The sequence below is a fragment of the Corvus kubaryi genome, unplaced genomic scaffold (genome assembly GCF_017639235.1).
Source record: "Corvus kubaryi isolate FWS band 111438036 unplaced genomic scaffold, C.kubaryi_AGA036_p1.0 133, whole genome shotgun sequence".
Lineage (NCBI taxonomy): Eukaryota > Metazoa > Chordata > Aves > Passeriformes > Corvidae > Corvus > Corvus kubaryi.
In genome coordinates this window covers 16,263,066-16,289,801 of record NW_024580667.1, presented here as the reverse complement: position 1 = coordinate 16,289,801, position 26,736 = coordinate 16,263,066, and the positions used below count along the sequence as shown (strand labels likewise).

At 40.7% G+C, this 26,736-nt stretch overlaps 1 protein-coding gene across 5 annotated transcripts in view; it reads right to left on the bottom strand.

Moving 5' to 3' along the window:
- The window catches only part of MID1 (midline 1), a 242,505-nt gene that overhangs the window by 114,926 nt on the left and 100,843 nt on the right, over positions 1 to 26,736 (bottom strand). Inside the window, exon 1 of one of the 5 annotated variants that reach the window (XM_042037843.1) lies at positions 26,253 to 26,523. The exons of 2 other annotated variants lie outside the window; for them this stretch is intronic. The gene's annotated coding sequence lies outside the window, so the exon portion shown is untranslated. Of the gene's footprint in view, positions 1 to 21,327; positions 21,444 to 26,252; positions 26,524 to 26,736 lie in introns of those variants that run through there. 2 more of the 5 variants (XM_042037890.1, XM_042037862.1) reach the window with 2 other exon arrangements.

The following is a 26,736-nucleotide window of genomic DNA, read 5'->3' as shown; positions in this document are numbered from 1 at the left end:
TATATAGTGAAGATTCAAAGGATTGGAATCTCGATTCTATGCTTTTAATATTTATTGCAAATTCAATTTTTCATTTCAGGTAATATTTATTTGCCACAGCTATCATCAATTTATCCTACCTAGCTCTCTTTAGAGCAAATAGACAAAGCACAAGTCCCTTGAAAACAAAGGTACTGGGCTGTTTTCAGTTGCCAGTAGAGACGGCCGCTATGCTCTGCAATTTTCCTCTGCACTTGTCAGTCCTGTATATAATATCAGCTCAGGAATGCAATAACTTCTTTTCTTCTCTTTTTCTTTCCTACCTTCTTCATCTAATTAATGCTTACCAGAATAAATGTGTCTTTGTGAGCTAGTCAGCTGTAGTAGTGGCTGCTCTGGGTAGCAGCTCCAGGTGGCAGTTTTTGCCCCTCCAGATTTCACAAAGCAACCAAACAGGTTCAGCAACATCTGACATCTGAGCATGACTTCTGACTTCGGGAGGGGAAGAGAGGAGGGAGAAACAAGACAGACAAGACAGACCAAACAACCTGCCTTTGGATCACTTTGCACTAATGTCTATGAATCTGTTATAAATTCAAGAACATGATGATTTTCGTTTAACAAAGAGAGAATAATTCCCTTTTTTCCATAACAAGCAAAAGGAATCTGCTTAAAAGCTTGAATAACGGCCACCACGCACTTACTAAATAGCAGCCAGTCTACAGAGACTTCTTTTCTGGGAAACCAGTCTGGCTGGCAGCTAAATCCTCTTGACAGCAGACTTAACTGCATTAGTCTTAAAACCACAGACTCTTACAGGTAGATGTAAGGATATAAATGTCACATTTTCTAACTACCCTTGTTTTCTGTTGGATCAACCTAATAGTATCTTCTGCCTGCATTTGTCCTAGATGAAAAAATTCCCCTAGCAGAACATGAACACTCAACACCTCCCTTCCAGCAACAAGAAGTGATGAAAAGGTATTGTATTACTTGAGATGTTGGAGAAAAGAAATAGCCACAATATTCCAAAAAGAGCAGTTTGCTGCCACTGGAAGCTAGAGCAGATCAGTTGAGAATGATGTGTTAAGGGCTTTGCTCCTGCACTGCGTTCTGCAGTTGTTTTCTACTCCTTCCTAGTTCCTTATAAGCACAGAGATCCACACCCAAAATGGTGTCAGAATCCTCATCCACCATGGAGTTACACCTGGAATATAAATCCATGTTTGATCCATTCACTCCATGATTAGATTTTTTGCAGCTTCTTTTTCCACTTTCAGTTAGGAAAAGACAACTTCAGTCATCTCTAATGCCACAGACAGGATGAGCCAGATTAGCATGGGATGACTATAGTGTCAAGAAACCAGTCTGAGAAAGGGCAAATGGGGCAAGGGGCTGGCCAAATGGGGCAGGCAGGTGGCCTGTGTCAAAGAATTGATAGATAAGTTCCTCTAGACATGACAGAACAAAACTTTCTTTTTAGCCATTAAAAAGCTAGACAAGATTTTAGCCACCTGTTTAAGGTTCTGCCTAGAAAACTGAGTGATACAGGCACTCCAGAATGGGAAGGGACAAACGTTTTCTGGAGATAGATGACCGAAATAGGTAGCATGAATGTCTGTTGGTAACCATCTCTTCCACTAATAACTCGGAGAAAAACAGTACAGCCAGGATGTTCCTGACCATCAGACAGCTAAACTGGTCCTCTCTGGAAGAGGTGGGAATGTGTAATGGCAGTGAACACATAGCTCATATCCAGTTTATGTCACTTCCTTCAAACACTGCTCAGGTTCCTGGATTACCATCAGGAAAGGGTGATACAGCATTTCTTCAAGACTTTCACAAAGGCCAGACCTACTCAAGCCAAGCAGAAATGGGCAGAGCTTGGTTCAATGTACATCTCCTCCTTCTGCTAACCTTGCAAATGCACTTGGAAGACTTCCAGTGCAGTGGTGAGGGAAAATTCCATCTTAATGACATAAAAATACCCCCACAAACCAGGGCAAAAAATTAAGTCTGTTTTCATTAGCTTACTTTACCAAGTTTTGAACAGCATCTAAAATACCAGTTAAAGCTGCTCTCATTTCCAGTTTGTGAGAACCAAGCCTTAAAAAAATCCCTCATAGAAGCCACTACCATTTTTTTTTTTTTTACTTGTGTTTCAACTCAAATCAGCAACATTGTCTGTGTGAAAGGGTCACATATGGATACCTTATTTATAGTGTTTTCTGGAGTGCTTTCCTTTCCTAAACTATGTACACCTCTAGAAAATAAGGATGAGTATAAATCCCTGACTAGAAGCACGGCAGAGCTCCTGTACAAAAGACATAAACAAGATATGGAAAAGGAGCTGGTAGCAGCAGAGCCTGTCAAGAGCTTCCAGCTCATCTTGAGGGATCTATAATTCAGCAATGAAATAACATGATTTCTAAGGCAGGGGGAAGGCCAGATTCAGAAGTAGTATTCTGAGAAAGACTCTGTGTAAAAAGCAAGTTTTGCTCTCCTAGATGTGTAGGATACAGAATCACAGAATCAATTAGGCTGGAAAAGACCTTTGAGATCATTGAGTCCAACCAATCAGCCAACACCATCTTTTCCACTAGACCATGGCAAAGAGTGCCACATCCGGTCTTTTCTTAAACACCTCCAAGGAGGGTCACTCCACCACCTCCCTGGACAGCCCACTCCAATGCTCAATCATTCTTTCTGTGAAAACCTTATCCTCCTGTCCAACCTAAACCTCCCCTAGCATGGCTAAAGACTGTTGGGACTGAAATGCAGGACTCAACACTGTCTTGTTGAACCTCATACCATTGGCCTCAGCCCATCAATCCAGCCTGTCCAGATCTCTCTGTAGAGGCTTTCCATCCTCCAGTAGATCAACACCCCTGCCCAGCTAGGTGTCATCTGCAAGCTGAATGAGGGTGCCCTCAATCCCCTCCTCCAGGTGATTGATACATTTATCAGAACTGTCCCCAGTACTGAGCCCCAGGAAACGTCACTGGTGATTGTGCCCCAGCTGGATGAACCCCCTTCTCCACCACTCTCTGGGCTGGTCATACAGAGAGTTTTTTTACCCAGAAGAGAGTGCGCCTGTCCATGCCATGGGCAGCCAGTTTCTCTAGGAGGATACTGTGAGAAACAGTGTCAAAGCTTTACTGAAGTCCTGGTAAACAACCTCCACAGCCTTTCCCTCATCCACAAGGCAGGTCACCTTGTCATAGAGGGAGATCAGGTTGGTCTGTCAGGACCTGCCTTTCCTAAAGCCATGCTGGCTGTGCCAGATCCCCCAGTTGTCCTGTATGTGCTACACGATGGCACTCAAGATGATCTGTTTTGCTTGGTGCTTCACTGGCACCAAGGTCACACTGGCATAATCCTCCCTGCTCAGGGAGCTGAGTGTACCAGCCATTCAATGAGATACTCTGTAAAAGATGAGAAACCAAAACATTTTCCTCACATTAGCATGGATGAAATGTGTAAGAAACCCTGAGAGATGAAATATTTCAGCAGCCATGCACGAATTCAAAAGGCAGCAGCACAGCCATCAGTTACTTAAATATTTAATGTTGAAAGAAGATTTAATGCTATCCTCAGTGACTCTTTTCTTAGGTAACAAGAGAAAAAGTGTTTTTTCTCCACACTGATTTTTTAAAATAATTTAGGAGTAATTGCATACAAACAAATCTACACAATAAACAAGCAAGTAATATAGCAATATATATCAGAATAATCAAAATATATCAGAATTACCAGCATGGGAGATGGGGAAAAGTACTTTTTTCTCCATATTCACGTTCAAGAATATGTTATTCTGTCACCAATGCTAATCTCCTTTGACATAAAGAACTGGCTTTAAAAATGACACTCGGCATCTAAGGAGACAGATTAAAAAGTCCACCAAGTGGTTCACCAGGAGCCCTGCTATCACTGCTAAGGTTATTATTTCAGGATAAACCCTGTCTCATTTACAAGCTTCCTTCCCCTTCTCCTCCCCCCTTCCCCAGTGTTGACTTTTGATTTCACAATCTTGGTTTCTCTTTAGAGTAGTGATGGGGGGAGCTCTCTTGTGTGGAACTCAGAAATTATGATTGTGTGACTGGCTGAGTTTACTGAAGGAAGCTTTGTTCTCTCTTTTTTTCCTCCCTCCTGGGGCAAGCCGAGTGTTTCCCTCTTTTCCCCTCCTTCTTTTGAAATTCAGCTGGTCAAACATGAGCCATACATTCACAAACCCTCCTCTTCTCCACCCCCTTAACTCTGCGCCCACAACCTGGCTCATCAACACCCAGAAGCAATTGCCTGAATGGGTGATTTTTAATCACTGTCTTGACTGGCAGCACTGGGATTAAGCTATGGTTCATTTGAGTAGTAGCTTTAAAACATATTAGCCCCCTGAAGTGCTGGACTCAAAACCTTTTTCTTCTGCTGTGTCTAGCCTGTATCTTTCAAAAACCTTCACTGATGGCTGCAGTGTGTAGTTTTTGATCCACAGATCACTACAGAAATTGAATTAACTGGCACAGCATTTTTAAAAAACTAGAACTGACCCTTCTTTTCAGAACGCAATAATGAAGGGTGAGAAACTTCCTTTCAAAAATGAAAGTCTTTGTTGTTGCCTTTATTCCTTAAAGCAACATTTTTGCTTATTCCTAGATCAATTGATAGTAATTATTTATTTTAGTACTGCAGATCTTTATACTATCCTATCATGTCTACTAAGACTTTGGGATGGATCAGAGGTAAATAGATGATTGATGATGTTGATCAAAGTCAGCATCTTCCTAATCTAGCATAGTTTCTGACTCAATGGCCACACCTAACAATATACTGTCTGGCCAGATTCTGCTACACTGTTATCTTTAATAAGCCAGTGCAAATCACTTTTACCATAATGCAGTTCCTCCTACTGAGGGTTTTGTTCCAGCAGTATCAAAATCTTTGCCATTTATAATGCAGAATAGTCTATCATCTCTGAAAATAAAAGTGTCCCATGCAGGAGGTAGGGTTTGTCGTTGCAAAATTTCTGTAAATGTTTGTGCTGTTTAAAAGGAAGGAGTGTGTTGGATTTCATTTTTTTAAATCCAGGTTTATACTTCATGCCTCTTTTACTCCATTAGTGCCAGTATGCCTCAAAAATGAGTCTGTTATTGCCAAGATCAGCACTGTGTTAAGTGTCTGATGGTGATTTAATAAAAAAGGAACTAAACTGAGACCACTGAGCTCTTTCAATTGTCACCTAAATCAGATTATAACCTAGGCTTTTCAAAAGTGAACAGAATGCTGTAGACTAAACATCCAGCATCACTTACATTAAATCCCACAGGAGCAAAACATTTTGAACTCTTTAGGAAGCAAAGAAAGTTAATACTTCATTTTGCTGTGTGTTCATGCTGGGATTTTATCACACACCCAGAACACAGAACATCTTTAGCAAAGAAACCCTATTCCCTTCAGCATTTATATTATTGTAAGTTATTTTGCAATGTTGAAGGACTAGTACACAAAAACCCCCATGTATTATTGAGATCTATGGCTTTGTATTACATTGTTCTTGGGTTATGAAGTCATAAGAATTAGCATTTCCTGGAAACAAAAGCACAAAAACATGAACCTGAAAAACACAGTCCTTGTCTTCCTGAGTGCTTTATTATGAAGTCAAACTGGGCTTTGCAGCTGTCTCTAGGTGGAATGTGGCCTAGATCTTTTGTACAAAATCAAAATGTGATTAAAGTGGTTTATAATTATGAACCACATAAATAGCTACATGGTATTATCAGCCTATCTTTAGACGTTACCTCTTTCACTTGTGTGAAAAATTCGTATTATGTGCATACAAGGAAAAAGCAACAAAACCCCCAAACATCTGTTGTGCGAGAGATCCTTAAAATGAGAACTACATAGTGAAAAATTTCAAAATAAGTGACTGACCACAACACCCAGAATGATTTTCACTTACCCAAATCAATAATGTAGATTATATTATTCAGGTCTTATACACAAGTAACAGGGAAAAGTGTCTGACAGTATTATGAACAGCATTATTCATATCTGTGCCACCACTAATGGTCTGAACTGTTTAAATCAGACATATGAGACCTGATCCCTCAATCAGTGAGTGATGTGAATTTTTCAGCTACATTTGTGTAGCAACCCTCCCCTAAAAACTCAGACAAGACAAACTCCATGTCACATATGTTCATGTTGCATCAGGAACATGGATATTATATTTCAGATGCTAAGCAAAATAGAGTTTAAAATAATATAGAAGAGAGAGAGGAGAATATAAACCACTCAAAGCATAATACTTCACCATCCACTTGAGATTATCTGATAAATATCTTTCTTTACTTTGAGTCAGACCTGGACTCAAGGGCTTGAAAAGATTTCTTCTGTCTAGTTTGAAGATAAATATCACCCTGTTATAGCTGATGAAGTATAGCAGTTCTCACGACCAGTTGCTTGTTTGGTAAAGATCCCCAATACATAGAATGGTGCTTGTTCTCAGGACAAAACATTTTGAACACACAATCTTTTAAGGCATTCCCACATATATATTTTTATTCTACTACTTCATATATTTGAAAACGAGGGCTTGCTTTCAACTGAAATATTTCAGAAGCAAGTATTTGTTTATACCAGTAAAATGACGTTGTAAAAATATGTAGTTAAGATATAGGGGAAAAGGGTGTCTGTTTATGATCAATGTCATCAAACCTCCCTTAGGTTTCCTATCTGCCTTTCTCAGATGCCTGGGGAGTGGAAAGGAGTTCTGTGATAGTACAGCATCTGGAACGGGCTGACTTCAGGACAACTGGTTGGCGAATTGGTTAGCAAAGTACTCTTAGGGAGAATGCTTCCAGTAATCAACAAAACCACATTTTTGCCAATCTGGCATTTGACAACACTGTTCTCTCACACCCCTCTTTGAAGACACCTCTTTATCTGTCAAGCTGGACACACCACTATGGACAGAAATCTGGACATAAGGATTTTTGGTGGGTTTTACCTGATGTATGTTAAGTTAGGACCATGTCTGACAATTAAACTAATAGTAAGGTTGCATTTCCAAGTGGGAAGTGGGGAATAAATTGTCTGACACAAGCCACAGTTTTCCTTAGAGAAGAAAATATAGATGCAGAGACATATCTGAGCTCTCAAATTGGGATCTTTTGGGTTTTTTTCTGACTCAATAGACAGGATGTATCTTGGAATCGTTTTGATTATGATACTGGTTTTTAATACAGATGGGAAAATTGAAGGCAAATTAATTTTTTCACTTTCTTACTGTTATATCTTTTATTTTCAAAAAAAGATGTGACAATATATGTTTTTTATATATCCAGTTTTTGAGAAGTAAGTTCTCAGTAGTCTTTAAAAAACAGATCCATTTAATATGTTTCTAGTGACCTTGAAAATATAAGGTGTTCTTTCTGCCCATCATCTTGAGTAAACGAAAATGAAGCTACAGTCACATAGCCGAAAGGTGCCATTTGTAAGTGCCCATGTGCGCTGTGACATTTCCAGTGCTCAGTATGCTGCCATCTCCTTCCTGCATCAAATTTCTCTCCCTTTCATCTCCAAAATACTCAGTTAAAAATCAGAATTTGATGGATGCAGTTCTTCTAAATGATAGCCTTGTTCTTCAAAGTTTGATTTTTTTTCCTTAACAGAGTTGTACAACAGGCTTCATATTTTCCTGCAGCATGAATTTGTATAAATTCTAAAATAATGAGGCCTTAATGGAACATTAAATGATTACATTGCTGTAGGTAGCTCTTTGCTGCCAGCCATTCCTTAGAGTCTTTGCCATGCATGGCTCATTACACAGGAAACAGTTCCAATTTTCTTGCGCCCTACCCCCACTTTGTATGTACTATTCCTTCATGGAGCATAATATCTGCCTTTTTATTCCTGGATTTTAAAACATCAAACTGCTAAAAACATTTTAGTATTTCTTGGAATTACGGGCATTTAATCACTACATTCAAGCGGCCAAACAGATCGGGTGATATATGGTTGGTTGAACAGGCAACACTTGTTCATCTTTTTCTCAGTGTTATGAATGCAGGAAAAACATAAGGTGTCAGTTTGGAGGCTATAAAGAAAATAGCAGTCAAGCAAAACTTCAAAAAGAGTTTTAGCCATTGAAACCCAGCAGCCGAGGGCAACAAAAACTTCCCATGGATTAAAAATTCATAGAACTGGCAAATCTTTTGTAGAGACAAGGGGTAAAGTTCATGCGTTTCATAGCTTCACTAACTCCAAGAAACAACAGTGCCTTTATGTACTCCTGAGCTTTTCTATAGAAGAGATCTTTCCATGGTTAGCCGAGATAAGAATTAATGCAACACAGATACAATACTCCCATACTTCTGAGCAGTGTAACGTCCTAAACACATTCATATGCTTGGTCAGCAGATATTCCACAACTTTGGTTGAGTTACAATGTTTTAACAGTAAAAACCTGTTCCCCACCTTGAAGAAACACTAGCTGCCTTTTGCAGTTCAGCTCCCTGTTAACCATGGAAAGAAACAGCTCTGCTCAAAACGGATGCCTGGGAAGACAGAGCAAAGTCTGAATAATCAGGCCCCAACAGGGGTCTGGCAACAAAGCCCAGAGAGGAAGTTAAAAGGATTAGCACTATAACACTGTTTAGTACTCCTCTCTCCCAACCTGACCCAAACCCATCTTCCTCCTGCTAAGCCTCCCCTTCATCATTTTTACGGTGCTCAGAATACCCAAGTTCACTCGTGTATAACTTAACCTCCTCACTTGAGGGACAGTCACACCATTGTGCACTGTGAGCCTCTGAGCATGGCTTGCTCATTAGTTGTATCTGCATTGTTAGCACCATCACTCAGGAGGAGCCTGGCTGGGAAAGCTGCATTAGGGAAATGAGCAGTACAAATGCTAATTCAAGGATATCTGTGCCCTTGTAAAGCAGAAACTGTGCTTGCTGTATGTCTTCCTGGTAGTGCTTTAGTTCAGGTCATGAGAACACTTTTAAGCAACCTCCCAATCCTCTCCATTAATCAGGCTTGGATTCATATCTCTGACTAATGCTGGAGTGCCTGAAGTCTCATCCTCTCAGACAAAGCACAGATGATGAGCTCTAGATGAGCACTTAAAAATGACCTTCTGCTGCTAATGAAGTCCTCAGGCCCTGACTATAAGGAGTACAGTATGGGAGCAAAACGTGCATAGTCTGGATATTGGGTTCCTTTCATCAACCATTTCATTCTCCTGATCTTCTGTTAGTTAACTGGTCCAGCATGACTTCTTAATGTGTACACAGGCACTGAGCATGCCAAAAGCTTCTCACCTTCAGGAAAATCTGACCAAGAGTTTAAGTGTGGGCAAGATTGGGAAGTGGGAAATGTGGAGTTTCAGAAATAGGGTATACATGAAAATGTAAAATAATGGGAATGAGTGGAAAAAGATATGAGATATTCATGACTGCAGTCCTGGTTTATGAAGATAAAAATGTGTTGTATGAAGAAACAACATTTCCTTCCACAGGTAAGGTTCCCATTAGGATTTCTCCAGGGTGTAATACAGGTCTCAACCATAATTACATTCTGGATGGGAGAAATGCTTCTGAAGTCAACATTTTTGAAATTAAATTGTCAGTTTGTGCTGTCACTCAGTTCACTGTGACTAAATACCATTGAGCACTTAAAAAGAGCTGTAGTGTGAATTCTGGTGAAGAAATCCCTAGCTGCCAGGAGACTGCACTACCACTCTGCTAACCTTAGCTGGTTGCCCTCTCTATAAAGTCTGAAATTCATCTCACCTGACTTTAGATCAGAAAAACAACATAAAGCAAGACTTTGCTGCATATTTTATACAGCCATCTTTGAATGGGCTATGATAGATGTCAGGTAAAACAAAGCCCCCTCTAAATGTTGCTAAATTTCAGTTCATCTGATGAAGTAGAGGTGTCCAAAATACAGGAGTCTACAGATGACAAGATCCTTGTAATCCTGGGATCTTTTCCTACTCAACAGGCATTTCAAGGAAGCAAATTATCTTATAGTTTTGTATGGTTTTAGAGCAAAGAAAAGTCCTATTGCTGAAGTACCTATATCCACGGACTACAAAAGAAGCCAGTAGAAAATGGGCTAAGACATAGGTATCCCCATTGTCAGTGACTATATTGTTAGAAGACTCCCATCACAAAAGTGCAGTATATCCAGAGAATTTTCAGTTAAATCAGTACACTTCCTGGAATGCAGTCACGCATCGTTTAATTAAGATTAGAATGCCTTATTAAAAGAGAGAATCTCATAACATTGCTTAAAACATGAACCTAAATTAAAAAAAAAAGGAAAAAAAAAATCTTAGAATCATAGAATGAAAGTCTTTTCAACCCAAACCAAAGATCAAGCAGTCCAACACCCCTGCTATGGGTACCAACATCAATAGATGACATTGCTCAAAGCCCCATCCAGCCTGACCTTGAACACTTCTAATGATGGAATATCCACAGCTTCTCTGGACAACCTGTTTGAGTATCTCACCCTCCTTATAAAAAATTTCTTCCTTATAACCAACCTAAATCCACCCTCTTACAATTTAAAACTGTTGCTCCTTGTCCTATCACCACACACCCTTGTAAAAGAGACCCTCTTCAGGTATCTTGTAGGCCCCCTTTAATTTATTGAAAGGCCACAATAAAGTCTTCTCTGAGCCTTCTTATTCCAGGCTGAGCAATCCCAATTCTCTCAGCCTGTCCTCACAGCAGAGGTGCTCCATCCCCCTGATCATTTTTGTGACCCTCCTCCAGATCTGCTCTAACAGGTCCAAGTTTTTCCTGTTTTGAGGACCCCAGACCTGGATACAGTGCTCCAAGTGAGGTCTCACCAGACAAGAGAAGCAAAATCACCTCCATTGACCTGCTTTTGATGCAGCCCAGGAAGCAGCTGCGCATCGGAGCTGCAAAGACACATTGCCAGTTCATGTCCAGCTTCTCATCCACCAGTATCCTGAAGTACTTCTCAGCCTTGCTTTCAATCTATTCATCCCTCAGTTTGTACTGATACTGGGCATTATCCTGACTTGATTAAGTCCACATTGGTCTACTCCTCAAGCCTGTCAAGCTCCCTCCAGATGGTATCCCTTCCCTCATGTATATCAAATGGGTCACTGAATTTCCTGCAAATGTTTAATTATAAGTAAATGCCTAGAAACAGATTCTTTAAAAATCTATGGACTATCACATTTGGATTGCCTGTTGAAGCTGGTTTTAAAAGGTATGTCTTTTATAGGCAGCACAGTCTTTTGCTGTCTCATTTTGTAAATAGTATTCCTATCTTACAAAACCAAACACTTCCATTTTAATCTTTTTAAATAAGGGTATGGGGGAACACAACAAACTAAGAGTACTATTTGATTTAAGGCTAGTGTGAGATTTTTTATTTTCTTTAAAATGCCAAACCTACTGAAGATGCCTTTTCTCTACACCCTGTTTCCTCATGCTGTATTAGACCTTGCTGAAACACTAACACAGTAATCCTTCACTTACCCTAACTTCTCAGAGAACAGCAAATGTTCAGTATTATTTTCATAATTCTGTATTGTTCTGCCTAGATCAAACCTGTTACAAAACATCTTTTAACACAATCTATTTAAAGCCTTCCATCAGTTTTCTTCCTTAGTTAAGTGAATATCCAACACAGCACCAGGAGGTTTCAGTGCTCTATGTCAATCCATACATCATTTGAAGACAGATTGCACAGATGATAAAGATTAGTTATGCAAGTATTTTTGGGAAAGGCATGACTGCAGGCCCCTTCTTTTACATCTCTTCCCTTCTCTGATAAAAGTAATAAGCCACAGATTTAGACACAGACATCTAAAATCCAGTTAAGTAAGGTAGATAAACTCATGTTCAACTAAGGTATTTAAAATTCTCACTCCATTGTTTTTTCACAGCAGTTTTCAGACTGAAGTTCCTGTGTTTGTTCCTAAGTTTTGTTGGGGCAATTGCTGTGGTTTCTGCGTCTGAGCTGCTCCCTCATGCTTTCCACTTAACTGCAGGAAGACTTTGCTGAACTACTGGGCACTCTGGAGAGAAGAATAAACAGGTATTAGAAAATTAACAGCACAAATTGATTTGGACTGTGTCCTTCCCCTGAGGTGAATAAGGGACATATAGTGGCTGACATGAAAGTAGAACTGCCTATGTTGTTAGATTGGGAGAGTTGGAGATCACCACCCAAATAAGCTGAATAATAACTTTCTCAGTTGCAGTGTGGACATATAGAAAGGTAACAGGCCACAGACTGACAAGTCTAGGATTCCAGCCTCAGCACATTTACATTTAAAAGATAAAGATAAATCTGCAAAATATTAAAAATACGACCATGTACCAAACCTTTGAAATGATGTTTTAAACCACAGCCAAGATTTGGCATAGCAAAACATCTGTGAATTATTCCATCCACTGAAATAAAATGCTCTGAATCTTTGGAAAACGTGGTCTATGCATTTTACATGCTCAATGTTAAACTGATAATACATCTAGAGTCTGGGCATAAATTTCCCAGGTCAGATTTGGGGATTTAGACTGTTTTACGGAGCAGCCTTTCTTAGTATGAGCATTGTCCACTTCCTACTATCATTGAATATCAATTATTTTCCCCAAATAAATTTCTGCTAGGGTAATAACACTAGCAATTTATTCCCTTATTCTGAGCTATTCTGGAGGCTTTTATGGTTTTTGATCTTTTATACCATCTCCCTTAAATATTTTCTGATATTCTATGACTCATTTCACTATTTTTATAAATAAGATTTGGAGAGTGGATGTTCCTCGTACCCTTCTGAGTGATGGGAATTTGTTTTGCCCATTCTCCTTACCTCTATCTGTCAAACTTCTGCCCATATGAAAAAGTAGTGTGGCATGAAGTCTCTTAATTCATGCAAACAGATTTATACAGAGAACCTTCCTATATTTCCTTTTTTAAAAAATGGGAGTCTTTCAACAACAATAAAGTAGAAACAAAACCCCCAAATACAGTAGTTTACCTATGTGCCAATTTACATCCTCTTCCTGAAACAAGAGTTGACAAGTCCAACATGTGTGACCAGTAACTGCTATTCAAAGCTAAGCTCTGGAAATGGTGATTGACATGGAGCCGGGCATTCCTTTAGCCAGGGGAATTATCAACTACAGACCAGCCAAAATAAACTCAGAAATTTCCTCTGGGTGTTAATCACTCTGAGTATCATTCTTTCCCACACACTGGGCAAAGATTCTTGACCTTCTGATTTGGAGCAAAATCCCTCCATTAATCAAATAATTTGTCCATTATCACCTGAAGACATATGCAACCTTTTCACCCTACACAAGAAAGACCACATTAAGTAAATAAATCTCTATTGTAAATATGAGCAAATCCCCAAGCTTGTTTCATTTCCTGCAGTGCATGTGCCATCCCAGCACTGCTTAGTGTGGATCTGCACAGCATAGCACATTAACACATCTTTTAAGTCTCCAAAGGATGTCTTTGCACAGAACTTCCACATGAAACAGTCCAAAGTTAGGAAAATTAATTATCATTGACCTTTCAGCTATAATGGCTGGACTTACGCCTGGCAGAAGTACAGCATAGTGCATCTCTCCATATCATGATACCACTTAGGTTATATGCCTTTCATAGTACCTTTTACTGAGATAAAAGCATCAAATGTCTTTATCACAAAAAACCAGCTTTTCCCATGGAACTGCAGTCATGAAATTGTGGGGGAAAGTTTTGGTATTGTCACTTCTGCAGGGTGAATCTTTATTCACACAGTGGAAGACCTACAAGCTCATCAGGAGTAATGTTCTTACAATTGGAAAAAAGCCCTTTTTTAACAGCAACTTATGGTAAAAACTGTTCTCAGAATTTTTTACATTAATGCTGCCCCAGAAGTGCAGCTAACAAATTTCAGAAATGAAGATGCCTAAAGTTATTTGTATATTTGTCTTTTTAAAGGATTATGTGGACATCTAGCCCTCATGTGCATCTGATTTCAGCAGCTGGTAGAGAACATTTATTTGCCCTCAAGACTAAAACAGCCAGAAGCGTTGCAGTTTGATCAAAAGACTAAGCCTTATATTTTAGTTTCTTTTACAGACGTTAAAATACCCAACACCCCAGAATTCTCCTACAAATTTTAAAAAGACACTGCAAAGGAAAGCTTGCTAGGAAAATAGTTTTCCAGATGATTTATAAAACTAAACTCCATTGACCATCTCATTACACCTTTACACTGCGATGCAAATATGAAGAACACGTGCAACTGGGAATGGTTCTTTCAAGAAGAGAAAGGCCAGACAGTTTCAATGGAGGTTGTAAGTGTTTAACCCCCTTTGTAAGCCTTCAGAGGCCTTCTTTATCCTTTTTACCTTTCTGTCTTCTACCTTCCTTCTCTTTGTCTCCAGTTTTTGAAATTTCTGTACTATTTCTCTCTCTTTCATTTGTGCTTAGCAAGGCAAGTTCTGACTTTGTACCACTAAAAAATCCTGTTTTCATCCTCAAGATTTTCAAACAATATTCTTTCTCAGTTTCTGGACAAAGACTGCCTGCTCTGCTTTCATAATGCAATTTGAAGAAGAGAGACCGTTAATCTTTTCCTTTTCTAAAGTCTCCTCCTGGCCTCCTCTCCCACATAGTTGTTTTCCCTCTGGGCCTCTCTCTGTCCCTCTCTTCTGTACTTTATTTTCTGAGTAACCTAGTCTAGTCTCAGGAATGCACCCTGATATTTTAAAATGTACTGCTCTCAAGAAAAGTAGAGTTGCTTCCCCTGCTATTTTGTAGGAATAGCACACAAACAGCCAGACCTCCTCTTTCCTTCCTTTCTCCTCCCCTTCTCTTACCTCAAGTACCTTAAAAAAGCAAACACACCTAGACATCCCTTGGAATAGCACCAACCAATGGCACAAACATCTGCCAAAAGATGTCCAGAAAGGCTAAAATAGATTTTCTATTTTAGGATTTTTCAAGAAAAAATTGCAATTCCAGTTCACTGCTACAAGGACAGGAAGAGAAAGGACAAATCAGTTTTCTTTGTCATGATCAAACATCCAGCTTTACACTGACAGTGCCAGGAGTTCTACCTCCCTGATGAGGTTAAATGCACATTTGAAAAAGGAGAGGGATTGAGACACCATTTCCCCTCTCCTTCCCCTGCATTTACCTTACAATTCTGAGAGGTATGGTGTTGTCCAGATATCTGGGGAAGGAGCAGAATGCCAAAAAACTGGGGAGAGAGTAGTGAGGAGGCAGTAATAGAAAACCTAGAGCAGTGCCATGGTGGGGGTCAACAAGGCTCAATACAAAGAGCTAAAAAAAAATCATTGGACTAAGAAAGTGTACTGGAATTAGTCTGAAAACTCAAGGGAAAGTTAGGCAAAAAATCAGCACCATTGGTTATTAGTCTCTTTTGGTGCATACCTGCATCATCAGCTCAAGACAAATGGGGAAATAAAGTACATTTCTCCACAAACCCGTTTTCTCCAGTAACAGTTTCCAGATTTTCAAGACCAAAATGACACCATCTGTCTTCCTAAAGCTAACTCTTCTACAATATTTAGAGGTATAAATTCATAGAAACACACAATAAAAAACATCATGGAAATAGACAAATTAGACAAAATCCATGATCTAATACCGCAGGAGTTCTGGTCCAGAAAGACAGATGATGCTTGTGAAATAACTAAAGCCCTTTGTGAACAATCATGCAATAAGATAAAGTTAACCAGGGAAAATCTGGGGGCTTGTTTTTGTTTTGTTATGCTGGCCAGGAAGTCCCTCTTGGAGGCTGTAAAGTAACATTATCAACTAAGCTATAATGGAAGCTTAAACAAAGAGAAATGTAATGTTCTGCTCTTGGAAAGCATTAATCCCCAGCAGCAGCACAATCTGGGGACTGATGAGCTGAAGGAGCAGCTCTGCTGAAAGGGACCTGAGGAAAGTGGCAGGCTGTGAGCTGAATGGGAGCCAGTGGTGTGTCCCAGCAGGGAAGGCGGCCAGCAGCCTCCTGGGCTGCACCAGTCAGAGTGCAGTCAGTAAACCAAGAAATATGGCTATTTCAGTCTGCTTACAAGGTCACACCTGGAATACCGTGACCACTTGTGGCCCCTCAGCTGGAGAAGTTGAGAAGGGTCCAGCAGAGGCCACTGGGACTATTAGGGGGTTGGAGTACTTCACATGTGAAGAAAGGCTGAAGGAAACAGGTTTGCTCAGACTAGAGAACAGAAGGTTCAAAGGGGATCTAATCACACTCCTTGAATATCTAAAAAGTCAGTTATAGAGGAAATGGAGCTACTCTCTTGACAAGGATACCTGCTGACAGAACAAGAGGCAGTGGGCATGAGGTGCTGCAAAAGAAATTCTGTCTAAATTGAAGGAAAAAAAAAAATCTTCCTCATGAGAGCAACTGAAGACTGGAACAGTCTGCCCAGGAATGCAGTGGACTCTCGAGCACTGGAAGTGCTCAGTATTGTTTGAGGAAATTGCTGTAGTGACCTGCGCTGAAGAGAAGGTTGGCCAGATGTCTCCAGAGTACTGTGAGAACTTTCCACGAATCCCTAACCATGCACAGTCATCCTAGCTATGTGAATTGTGTTGTCAGCCCACAGTCATCATCCTCCTCATGCTTTTACTGCTCTGGGGATATGTGATATTTATTTCCAGTCGTTGCTAATCCTTCATAAGCAGTTTACACATTAGTTCTGTTTAAAAGAAGGAGGCACATGGGAAGCAATAGCAGAATTCTCCCCTGACAGCTTCTCTTGCAGTCAAGACATTCAAGGAGAGTTAAATTGTTGGAGCATTTTTTAACCTTCAGTAACAAGGCTTAATTAGGGATCAAGAGCAAATGTTACAACAAAGAAGAAGCACCTCTGAACACTCATTCATATTGGGCTTTTGTTCCAATTAAGCTGGTTAACAAGGGATGCAAGAGCATTTGCATCTGAAATATGCTCAAAGAATTCAGATAGCTATTACAATTTTAAAATTTTTTTAAGCTGCAAATTCGGAGTAAGCAGGACTTTTTGAAGATTAGATGTATTTGTGCAGAAATGTTACAGAGGAAATGTACAAGAGGAACTTGTACAACTCTTACTTAGCTCATCAAATTATTTTGAAACTGAAAGGAACAAGCTCATGCTAAAACTCAGGAACAATTTTCTTATTATTTGAGACAATATGAATTAAAATAAAAATTGTAAAAAAAAAACTGGGAAAGAAAGCCTGATTTTGCTTTCACTATCACCTGATCTGTTCAGTATTTGTCACAAATGTGCAAATTTACTCACAGATGTATTTGAACAACAATAAAAGAGTATTTTGAAGGGGGGATCCACCTGACCTCCCCAATAACACTGACTTCAGCAGAAGCAAAATCCGGCTTCAGAGCTGCCCATTTTGGATCAAGAAATGTAAGAAGCAAAAGGTGCAACCTTGCAATACCCTACATTTGTTAAACACAGTAAGGGGCATAGCTGTGAGGAGATAGGTAAAGTTAAGGAAGAGATGGAGCTTTCCTTAGCTAACATTTACCAAAATACTGTAACAGCAATTTTTTTCCATTAGAGCAAAGAACAGTAACATCTAATCCCCTGGCTGTTCCCTGATGTACCACAATGTGAGCACTGGCAAATGCAAAGTCTTGCCTTACAAGTCAAATGGTAGCAGAGGAAAAAACCAGTATAAACAGGAAGAAAAGAGCTTGTGATTTTGTTGAAGACTTAAAAAAACACCTCAGTTTTTCCCAGAGAAATACTGACGACTTTTTAATGAGACTTTACCTTTCAGGGAAGTATATAGTGTGGTTCCTTTAAGCCACTCTATTTTACTTAAGTGTCTAGGTAAAGATAAAAATGCTGGGTTTTAGCAATTAAAAACCTTTATGGGGAAGGTGTACGTGGCTATATGAGTTAGCACAGTCATTTTGTATTTGTGAACTTTATTGAGTTTTAAATACAAAAGGGACAAGATACTTTTCAGAATTCAGAGCTATAATTTTGCTGTGACTAAATTCACTCCTTTTTGTTGCACCGAGGACACGTATAAAAGGGAAACTGGTTTCAGGAGGTTTTTGTTTTGTATCAGTTTTTCCCAGATCTCTAGAATTAGCCTGAAGGATCCTTTTAGAGAGCAAGTAAATATATAAAATATTAGGACAACACTGCAATGCAAAAAGGATGTTAAATTGCTCATCCAAGGAGATGACATAACTAATACTGACATAATTTCCAAGCAGCAAAGCAAAACTAGGTCAAATCACATTGACCTATCTAATATAATAAGCTCTTTTTTTTCAGATTTTTACAATGTAGACTCTGTCTCCAGGCATTAATGTCCCCTGTTATCAATGTATAGTATTGTCACTCTGCTTTAATGTCTTATCACCATGTTGTGTTAATTAGACCAAAACAATACAGTGCACTTTTGAACTGTTCAAATCCCAGTTTGAAATCTCTGTCTAAATTATAATTCTGAGGTTTTCCAGTTAGAAATTAAGTCATTAACCCTTTACCCATTTCAATAGGTGCTGGTGGTGATGCCATAGTGATTTTTTGCCTTTTCTTTTATACACCTTTTATATAGCTTTTATGTATCCTCAGTGCTTTTAACATGCATACCTGTAATGCCTTAAGCCTGATAATTTAGCATAGTCCTAATATTCCGTTAAACCAGGAGACGAAACATCCTGGAGGCCTCACAGCTGGGGCCAGAAAGTCCTATGCTATCCTGAGAAACCAAGGTCCTCTGTAGAACACATCCTGTAAACTAAGATAAGCCCGTCCAGGCAGGAATTCCTCGGGATGGGGGGATATTGTGCTATTCATTTAAGATTCTCATTGGGAATCTTTGATAGATATTCTAATTTGCAAGGTCCATAAATTGTATATGCGACCTATTGTGCATTTTGGCCCGTTCCACCTGGACGAAGCCACGCACCTAAGGTCCTTAAATAAATACCGAGGTAAAAACCCCTTTTCCCTTAAATGGTGTTTAGTTCTTAAGTTTAAGACCAGGGAAAGGCAACAGAGGGATATGGTAAATTTTGACCTGTATAGTCAAAACTTGAGCTTTGTAATTTGTTCAAAACCTGTCAGTGAGGAAATGCATGCTAGTATCGACGGCATTTGATACAAGGCATAACCAAGGAATACATCTCTCGAGTATCACATGGACAAACCTGGTCTGTGTTTGACAGTGATATCTCCCTGCCCAAGAGCTTTATCCACATGCGCTGCCCTGAAAGGAACAGTCCTTTTCCTTGCTCAGGGCAGCTTTCCCTTCCCCTACTCTTGTTGTTCCTCTGCACATCAGGTTTACAACACAGGTATTTTTCAGTGAGATTATTAACAGATTTGCGTAGGCTTCTGCCTACAGCCTCTTGCAATTCCATCAGGAACAGGAATATGAGTAGTAAGAGAGAAATCTGTCTGTATCCTTGCTTCCAGAACTGAGGTGGAACCAGAGACCAGGCTGAGGGCTTGAGACCTCACTACCCAGGGAGCCAGATCTGGTTACAAAGGAGGAAAAAAAGCGGGGGCAGGAGACAGAGGCAGACCTTGGTGGTCCACAAAGGAGAAATCAATAGAGTGTACATATGCCGTGTAAAATACATCGATTTTGCAATAAGGGTATAATCTTAGGGAGAGAAGACCGGTACAATCCAATGATAAAATCAAAACTTTTGAAGCTTGCTTGGTGATGAAGAGTTCTTTGAAACTGGGACGCTGGCTGTTCTTATGATGGAGTGGCTGGATTTGGCAACTAAAATTCTAAATACAAATGTATGAAAATGTGTAGTGTTTCTCTTTTCCTTTTCTTTTCTTCTTCTTTTATATTTTTTTATGTCTCCAGTTACCTCTCAGAAAGAAAAATCCCCAAAATACACAAAACAAGCCAAATTAAAAAAAAAACCAAACCAAAACAACCAAGAAAACTCCACCCCAAACAAAAACCCAAACCACCAAAACAAAATGAAAAAACCAAAAGGAATCATATTTCCATATGGGATAACTACTGAAAAAAGAATAGAATTTTTTTGAGAACAATTTTGCTAAAAAATACTGATTTCTCAGGTTTTTTTAAAAGAAAACATCAGTCTTGGCTAGTGCCTCCAATAAAGGTTTAAAAAACCGGGGGGGAGGGGAGGGGTGGTCTTATCTAAGCAAGCTCTCACTTCACCTGAGTCTACAAAGTTCGTCAGCTTGCCAGAATCACAAATGAGCGTGCCCTACCACTCTGGGGTGTCTGTGGGGAGGGGAGTCTCTCTGAGCTGCTGCAGCTGTTCAGTAATGAAATACCTGCAGACCAAAGAGATGAGCTAATGCTGTTAGTCATGGGCACCTGCTCGGACACTGGGTGCTGGGGGGAGGCTGGGGCCCCACAGGTGCACAGGCAGCACAAGGCAGCATGGGTGAAGAGTAATGGGAAGATGTTTTTGCCACCAAAGGCATGAGAAATATGTTGGCCTCCCTGTCCCAAAATGTGGAGCGACTGTTATAGCATGTCACCAGCTCCTTTCTGGGGCATAAAATATTCCTCCATAAATATTTTCCTTAAAGACTATCACACTACAATAAAAAAATCCTATCAGCCCTATGGATCTCCTCATTTACTGTCCTTTTATTCCTTTTATAGGAAGGAAACCTGGACTTTCTTTTATTTGTTTTACTATCTCAAAATCGTTCTTGCACCCAGTTATCTCAACACTTATGCAAGCAACAAAGTTGATAAAACTTTTGGGCCAAACAAATATTGCCTCTTTGCCAGCTTTTCTCTCCTCCCACATCCCCCTGGGAAGATATAAATACTAATGATAAACAACTGTTACATGGCAACAAATGAGGAAGAATTTTGAAGAATTAAGAACTATTTTTACTGTTTAGAAAAGAGATCAAAATCAGCTTCCCAGCCTTTAGCCCTTTTCCCAGCTTTCAGGCAGGCTGGATTCTGCACTGCAAGCCAGGGATCTCAGGAATATACAGCAATTCCTTACAGCTTGCTAAAGCATTACAAGCTCTAAGCTGCATGACTGTAATAAAGACTTTGAACCAAAAACAAGCTAAAGAACGAAATACCTTACGAAGTCTGAAATTCAGTTCAAACAAACTCCAGCACACACCCAAAAGGCAATTAATACAGCTGTATGTGAATACAGGTCTGCTCCTTTCTCTCAGCTCAGACTTCACCCACAGACAAATAAAACTGTTTCTACAAATGCTGAAGCATTTTTTGAGCTTCAGCATATTCCCTGAGCATTTACCACCACAAGCTCCTTGTTCCCAGCATTTCATTTTCCTTGACCCGAGCCTCCAGCAGATCCCTTACCTCTCGTGCTATTCTGTGGAGGGACTCTGAGGTCTGACAATTTTTTGCTGTGCTCAGAAGCTGTTGAAACCCTCTGTGGCACTGCCTGCTTCCCTGTCCCTTGCCAGTGGGGAAGCCCTGAGACCAGGCAGCAGTGGGAAGCCGGCAGCCAGCACAGCAGAGGGCTGGTCAGGCTGGAGGGAGGGAGCTGGAGACAGATCTCATCAAAGGTAGGAGGCCTAGTAGGGATCATAGAGACGGAGATACACATTCAAATAATTTAGGTGCTAATGGAAGCTTTAGGTTGGGTTCTGTTCAAGACGTGAAATGAAGCTGAATTTTTATGTATTTCAGGCTTCCATCAATGCAGAACGTGGTGTTACTTAATAACCTGACACTGAAAAGCCAACATTATTTTAAAAGTATTCCACATAAAGTTAATGAGGAAAGTGACTATGGATATGTATTTTTATGGCCTTAGGTTGAAATTCTATCGTGGGAAGATTTTGAGAGCTTCAAGTCTGACCTCTACAGGTAGGCTGCTGAAATAGGAACAGGGATAGCAAGTTGTAGACAGAACTCTTAGAAATCAGGGAAAGGTAATGGATCAGATGCACTACTTAAAATCACATTATCATCACTGCCTCCTGAAGCCGTATTTTAAAAACACAACTATTGGTAGCATCATCTGCAGCAAACTGGCTCCTAGAAATGCTTCTTTTGCAAACTGCATAGATAGTGCAACACCATGAGAAAAAGCACATCCAGAATGAATATTTTTGCATTCAGGAGTGTAAACGGGTTATGCTTCTGCTTTTTATTATCCCTCCCCCTTCCTCACCAATCTTCCACATGATCTACTCTTGCAGAGCTACAGAAACAACCATTACTTTGAAACTGATAACATCCATTTACGTTTTGCAAAACTGGTGTTTTTAAATGCCCTGACTGGTGCCACCTTTTTCTAATCATAACCAACCACTCTAACAAACTACCCTTTGTCAGGGGATCCCATCCCCTCTGTTCCCACCAACCTACAGCACATGTTGCTATAGCTACCCTGCATGTCTATTTACCACACAAGTGATCAAAGGGAGCAGACAACACACATGCACAAGAAATCCTTGCCAGGCTTCCTACCGAGCAATGTCCAGCCACTAATTAACTGATACACTCCCCGCCTGAGGACTCTGGACATTTGTTTTCTTTATTCTGCATGATACACACAAAAAAAGGACAGCATTCTTCAAGATGTTGTTTCTTCCCTTACAGGCCAAACAAACAACAAAACATCCCAGGATGAACTCTATAAGATAATTTCCTAGTGCCAGGCAAAGGATTACAGAACTTCAGGCTAAGAATACAGATTTTCTACACAGGAATGCATTAAGAATTTTAAAAGGTATGCAAAAGAAAATAGGAAATAAGAAACACATGCTAAGAACTTAAACAGCTGAAAGGAAAGGGAGTGATTTTGAATTTTGCATATGTTTTGCACTGAAATGGTATACAGCCTTTATTCACTTGGTGAATTATATGCACACTAAAAGCCATATGACTGCAGACATGATAAGTAATTGTAATGGTTTCATGCGCCTTAGAAACACAGTTTTTCATTTTTAGGTGGCCTGTCAGTTAACAGTTGAACGTCTTTATGTGACAAAGGCCTCAAGACTCAAGACTGCCTCGATCAAAGTCAATGGTACTTCAATAGGAAGAGGCCAAAATAAGGAGCTGCGTTTTTTTTCAATGACAATCCTGCGAGCTGCACTTCAGGGATACGTTGTGGTTGAAAGGGAATGAAAATGAAGTATTAAAATTCATCAAACATTTGGTTTTCTGTGAAGTAGGCTTAGGAAACAAAACAGAGCCCACAGTGCCCTCTCCAGTTCTGCAGCAAACTCAGGGAATCCAGCCACATAACTGTGTCCAGCCACAAAAACTCCACTACCTTCATAAAGGTTGAGCACCCCTTTAAGAGTTTCCATCACTTGCAAATTTCCTTACTTTATAAATAATAAACTGAACTCAGTACTCTGAAAAGCAAAAAAAAAAAAGTGTTACTTGCAAAGGTTTTTTCTTGTCTGTTAGTTCTTTTTTTTTCTTGCAACCATGTTAGATACCTTTAAAAATTGCACTTCTGCTTCCTAACACTAGTCGTATAGCACACACAAATGTGTATATTTCCTGTGAATGCTTAAACTTTTCCCAGTACATTGTGATCAGCATAGTTTCCCAGATAGGATAGAAATGCTCCTATTTTGGTTGCTGGACCTTATGTGTGAGGTTATTCTATGACACAGCAAGAAGACACCTCTTGCTGAGGTTTTCAATGATCAGTTAAAAATGGCTGCTTTTTTCTACTGTCTCGTTTACAAATCTCAATGCAATATTTACACCAGCCCCTGAGACCTGCTGGAGACTATTGGACTGGCACAGTAGTAAGGTAGGTTGAATCTTATCAACAGGCTGCATATTACATTTCTACAGTAATTTTTCCACTTCCACTGGGGAAATTAGTGTAATTCTCTTTCCATGTGCTATTGTTCAGTCGTTGTGGGTTGCCCTTGGGTCAGATCAGTCATCAGCACAGTACATGGTTTCATTCCAACACCTGCAGTACATTGCCACGTGCCTATGTACTTGATGGTTAACTCTGCAACACCAAATTGAGCTATAGCTCCCACCAAGAGCCTCTCAAAATGGGAGCACTCACTCCCAGAGCCTGAGAAGATGAAGAAGTTAACCCACTCCCTCCCAGCTGGTGTAAGGATGAGGAAGGGAGCACAAGGGAAGGACAGAGAAAGCAGCAGGACAGATAGGGAAAGATGACTGTAGGGTGGAAGAGTAGGTAAAAAAGAGCTCTCTGTTGCTCTGACTAGGAGGGCCATGGAAAAGTTGCCCTCTGCATGTTCCTCTTTCCCCTAGCAATTTCCAACTAGAAGCAGGAATGAGAGCTCCAGCTGCACATGACTTGCCTGCTTCTAAGTGTAATGGATTTCCTAAACATTCTATATGGTTAGTCCATAGCCCATCACAACCTTCAGTTCCCACCAAACCACGAGCTCTGCTGACAGGGGCTGATGCACACAGTAGCTCAGCACCACCTTGACATCAGCTCCCTGGATTTTGTCCCTCGGGCCCTAACAGTGCCCACAGACTTTCCCTGCCAAACTGAAAATATTTGTGCACAGCAAACCAACCGAACCCAGAGAAATACTCCCAAACTGCTCCCTTGGCACGGGAGAGAGAAACCACACTCGGAGGCAGGTGTTTAAACAAACCCTGGCCGCGGCTCAGGCGGGCGCTCCCCCGAGGAGCACGGGGGCCCCTTGGAGCGCGTCCCCCTCGCTGCGCTCCTGCGGGAGCGGGGCGGGAGCGGGGCGGGAGCGCACACCCACCGGGACGGGCCGGGCCCGGCAAGAACGAGCCCGCCTGTGCCTGCACCTCTCTTTAGGATGGAATGTCTCCCCCATCCCTCCTCCTCTTCTGGAGGGTACGTGTGTGCCTTAGCATTCCCCCCTCCCCCGCCCCAAACTCTATTAGACTTATTTGCCTTGCTCTTTTAACCCACCACCTATGAATCTTCATTACCCATGAAATCTATTCTTTAGGTAGAAATACTTCAGGAGAGTAAAGTGCACGTTCCACAGAGTATTTTACACTTCATTTTTGCCGTCCTGTAACATTTCTGCTTCTTTCACACTCCTCACTGGTAACCCCCTGTGCCAAAGTACCCTCTTGTGGCGATAATGATTTCTGATGACTACGTGCATCCAGCTGACCAACTTGAGTATAAAAAATGCCCTTCATTGTGCTTTGCAAGGACAAGAATTCCCTTCTCTTTAAAGAGTTATAAAATGTGGTGTTTTTGCTAGTGGGAGCAAGAAATACCTTTCCTCTTCCTATCACCTATATTTTCTCTTTCTTCACCCTTCCTCACCTCCTGTAACTTTGAGAAAACTGGCAGGGAAACTGGGATTTCCCACCATGGTTTCAGAAAGCGAGCATAAAACAAATGTTCCATTTGCACTACAGGTGCAAAATCCTCACGCATGCATTTCCTGGACATGTGCTATAAAAGTCCCCCTGAGAACTTGAATGAATGACACCCACACAGAAAACCTAGAAAACTTCTCATTTCCTCATATTTACCCACTGCCTACCCAGAAAATAACAATTATGAGCAAGTTTCGGAAGTGGACTGGCTTTTTAAACTGGGACAGATCTTTGATTCATTCTTAAGATACAGCCAGTTTTTCTTCGTCCCACAGGGCTCTTCTAAGTGTACATTGTTGCTGTAAACTATGAACAACAAGAATCAAAAATGTTTTGTCACTGTGCCTTATAACTGTGAGAATGAAAATAAAAGCTCCTTTTGTCTCCTCAGGTGAACAGAGGTCTCGAAAAAAACCCTCATTTGAATAATCTTAGAAAAAAAAATCTCTAGAAAACCCATCTTAAAGTACTTTTGTGAAGCTGCAAGACAGCTTGAAACTACTACATTTTAAAACAATCAGAAGATTAAAGCCCTCGCAGGCAAGGAACTCATGCAGAGCTGTTTAATAAATTATCCCTGGGCTGAATTATTGGCATATTTAGGCTTATAACACAGCAAGTTCTTTCCCTTCGCATGTCACAAGCAGGGCTGCGAGACAGCCTACACAATGCACTTAAACCATGGCAAACTGGAATTGATTTACATAGCTCGCAAACCGCTTCCATGCTCCCTACAAATCTAAAACGTACCATGACTTGCATGGCATCCCTGCCTACTGGGAGAATCAGGGGGGAAAAAAGAAAAAAAAGAATATTTTTTTTTTCCCATCCCGGAAACTTACAATTATAAGAGAAAAACAGAGGAAGGGAAAAAAAAAAAAAAGCAGTCGAGCTCCGCAGGGAGTGAGACTGGTAGTACCCGGAGCCGGCGGGCAGTGGCTCCTTACCTGCCTCATGGTGAGATTCCCATCATCCATCCAGCCGGCCAGGGGCTGCTCACACCGCGCTGCTGTCGGCAGGGCAGAAATCCATCAAGTTTCCCACAGTAAGCAAGTTTCCCTCCCTCCTCTTCCCTGTCTATTATTTCCCCACCCTTTTTATTCTTTGCTGGGGGGAGTCCTAGGACAATGTCAAGTTTCCCAACCTTCTTTCCCCAGCCTATGAAAAGTCGGCAGCGGGGAGGCAACTGTCCGCCTGACTCTGATTTCAAACCGCAGCCCAGGGATGGAGTAGTTGGCTGAGCTGGGCCATGGAATAGCCCCGCCAATCAGGAGGAAGGGGAGGGAGGCAGAGCACATAAAGGCTGCTGCCTACACGAGGATTAGGAAAGCTTTCAACGGTTTAAAAGACTGAAAGCAGCTGGAAACTGTGTCTAGGGCTACAAAGAGGGAAGTCAATTTGCGGTGTGAGAGATTATTCCCATTCTCATGT